The 3,480-nt window shown below is 45.9% G+C and overlaps 2 non-coding genes across 2 annotated transcripts; one reads left to right on the top strand and one right to left on the bottom strand.

The window, feature by feature from the left end:
• Nucleotides 1-938: 938 nt before the first annotated feature.
• TRNAV-AAC (transfer RNA valine (anticodon AAC)) lies at nucleotides 939-1,011 on the bottom strand. The gene has a single exon. It is a non-coding gene; the product is annotated as a tRNA-Val (tRNA).
• A 1,166-nt stretch (nucleotides 1,012-2,177) lies between these two features.
• TRNAE-CUC (transfer RNA glutamic acid (anticodon CUC)) lies at nucleotides 2,178-2,249 on the top strand. The gene has a single exon. It is a non-coding gene; the product is annotated as a tRNA-Glu (tRNA).
• The last annotated feature ends 1,231 nt before the right edge of the window (nucleotides 2,250-3,480 follow it).

Consider the following 3,480-nt stretch of genomic DNA (forward strand, 5'->3'; position numbering starts at 1 on the left):
CAATATACAATCTGTGGATGTGAGACTTGAACCCCTCCTGCCTCTGCGGTCTCAGACTGGGGGCCGGTTTATGGAAACAGACTGGGGGCGCCTGGAACTCTTAAAGTGAGAGTCCAGGCGCTGGCTTCAGGGGGCTGGAGTGAGCAATGTTTGTTTAAGGAGGTTGAATTCCACGTGGACCAAGGTTAGGAAGTGTTCCTGAGATAACATGCACACTGGAACAGTATTCACATAATGAAGGATAGCGGTACCTATCCTACCTTTCATGAAGCCCGGATAGCTCAGTCGGTAGAGCATCAGACTTTTAATCTGAGGGTCTAGGGTTCAAGTCCCTATTCGGGCGAGGAGAATTTTTTTTTTGTTATTCAGCAGATTCAAAATGGAGTTTTTTAACAGAAAGTGATTTTGCTTTTTACTCTTTTATTTCGATCGCTCTAACTTTTCCTCTGTTATCATTCGGGTTTCTTAAAACAAGTAGCGAATCCACCTATTATAGAAGTTTCCACTTACATTTAAGAATCAGACATTGCTTTTTGCCCACGCGGCCAACTGTGACGTCCAAAATTGTGCATTTAATACATTTATAGTCTCAGGGATTGAAACAAACTCCAAAGCCCCCTGATCACAAGCAAACTTCTAATTTATACCAAACCACACGTCCCGTCAGTGCTGCAAGGGGACTGTGTCGAACTTTGTCACCAGTTTATATTGTATTTCCCTGACCACGATTGTCTGCTCACTTTTCGGTGGAACACCTGATAATACTGTTTGTAACAATGTGTCAAGAAGATTTCTCCACTAGAGAGGGGAGATTTGTTTTCCATCTGACCCCACTTTTTATTTCCAGAACTTTCACTTTTTTTGCCACAACTTAGATTCAATGATAATAATAAAGTAATGAACTATTGTGAGTTACTTTTTTCCAAGGGAAAAAAAAGTGTTTCCGCCCGGTCTCGAACCGGGGACCTTTCGCGTGTTAGGCGAACGTGATAACCACTACACTACGGAAACCCATGGGAAGGGCCAGAGGCACCTTTAGCTGCAATGAGAAGAGAGCCCTGGAGGCAGCTGGAGAGATGCAGAGGTATGGAAGCTTTTCTAAAGTTCTCTCACTGAATGCACAGTACTCAATGCTGCACAAGCATCGTCTCTCACTGAATGCACAGTACTCAATGCTGTACAAGCATCGTGTCTCACTGAATGCACAGTACTCAATGCTGTACAAGCATCGTGTCTCACTGAATTCACAGTACTCAAGGGTGCACAAGCATCGTGTCTCACACTGAATGCACAGTACTCAATGCTGCACAAGCATCACCTCTCACTGAATGCACAGTACTCAATGCTGCACAAGCATCGTCTCTCACTGAATGCATAGTACTCAATGCTGCACAAGCATCGTGTCTCACTGAATACATAGTACTCAATGCTGCACAAGCATCGTCTCTCACTGAATGCACAGTACTCAATGCTGCACAAGCATCGTGTCTCACTGAATGCACAGTACTCAATGCTGCACAAGCATCGTGTCTCACTGAATGCACAGTACTCTGGGCTGCACGAGTAAGAGATCTCTCACTCTATGCACATTTCTCTGATCCCGCACAGGTGAGCAGACTCTCAGTGACTGCATGTCACTGAAAACATCAGCGCACGTGAGCTCTCACTGGATGCTCGTGCCTGAACCCTGCATAGCTGAAATACCCATCAATGAATATGAGTGAAAGCTGCAGAGCAGTGACCTCTCTCACTGAATCCAGATCACTGACCCTGCACAGCTGAATGACTACACTCACAGCTAAGAGGAATCTCACTGAACACCAGTGACCGATGCACAGATAAGAGCTCCCTGTGCACACGGGTAGCTCTCACTGAATGCAGATCACTGAACGCCGCACACCTGAGGTCTCTCACTGAAGGGAGATCCTTGGACCTCTCCCTGTCACCCTGGCCTCGGTCTCTCTTGTAAGTGCATCTTTGTTTTGTTCGTTTCCTTACCTTGTGGTTTGCAAGACAGTTGGTTAACTTCTATATGACACTTTCCTGTGTTGTGGATTTTCTGTAAAAGCATCGGTAGGATGAATGTGAATATAAATAGCGCCTCAATGCAACATTCACACACTCACAGCTGCACCTTTGTAGTCATGAGGGGCTGAAAAGGGAATGCCCACGAGCGCTCCCTGGTGGTCTAGTGGTTAGGATTCGGCGCTCTCACCGCCGCGGCCCGGGTTCGATTCCCGGTCAGGGAAAAGTGATGTTTTTACTCTTTATTTCACAACTGTTCGATTGATTGTGCTTTAGGTGGATTTTTAAAATAGAATTTCCAGCTGAGGAGTCTGTTTTAATGGGAATCAAATAAAATAAAAGAATTTTTGAAATAAGATCTGGAGCTTTCGAGTACTCCCTTTGGTGCACCGTCCTTTTACACAAGAATGTCATGTTTAATCACACTGATTACTTAATGATGGGCCCAATATTCGAGGCATGGATAACACATAGTTAACATTTTTAACATCTTAGTGACACAGGGTTTTTTATTAATCTTTTGATTTCTGTTGACGCCCCCTCCCCCCTACTGAATGGGTCATTGGAAGCCCTGGACACTGACTGAAAGAGGTTAAACTAAAACAATACTCAAACTACAGAAATACATCAAATATGTATAGTAATTAAGAAATACTTTTGTTAAACCACAAACATAAATCGAAATTCTATTGAGAACGTTGCAGTTTTATTTTTCAGAGATAAACCCATAAACTGGGCTACCCCACACCTCTTTTTAGGTTCCGCCTATTATCATTCGCTTGCGAATGTAATAGGCGAAAATTCAAGGGCTCGATCGACTCGTCAAACCACTGCAGTTTTTCCACAGTGCATGTGAGGGTCACGTGAGCATGTGAGGGTCACGTGACCACACAAGCACGCGCATCTCCCTAATCCGCCTGCCACACTTCTCCTCCCCTCGCTCGCATTCCCGCCCCCCCCCCCACCAGGCTCTCCCGCCCCCATCCGGCTTCCCTCCGGCCATTTGCCAGCATACACTCTCCTAGCGCATCGCGCTTTCGCACACAGGCATTAACTCCCACGAGCAGAAGGCAGGTATAGAGCGACATCTGGCATCCATCAATGAGGCCTGGCTACATTCTTGCTGGTGTTATCTTATCTCGAGTGCATAGCTCAGAGTCCCCCGGGGCAACCTCTGCAAATTGTAAAACAACACGAACAGGTTTCAACAGCTATCGGTTAGAAAACGGGTCTATTTTGTAAAGCACCGATCGCAATGATTTGTCGAGTGTGAACAATGAGACAACGCCTTTCACTGTAACGAGGCGGAGAGAAGGGCTTCATGGCGCCTGGGTGTGCGCCTCGAAGGTCCATGGAGCTCGCACACGCACTCTGCTGCAAGCAACGTTCTCGCGCGGTATCAAAACGCATCCTTTCTCTTGACAGCATCTAAAAGTGATTTAGAGCTCCTTCATT

The sequence above is a fragment of the Lissotriton helveticus genome, chromosome 1_2 (genome assembly GCF_964261635.1).
Source record: "Lissotriton helveticus chromosome 1_2, aLisHel1.1, whole genome shotgun sequence".
NCBI lineage: Eukaryota > Metazoa > Chordata > Amphibia > Caudata > Salamandridae > Lissotriton > Lissotriton helveticus.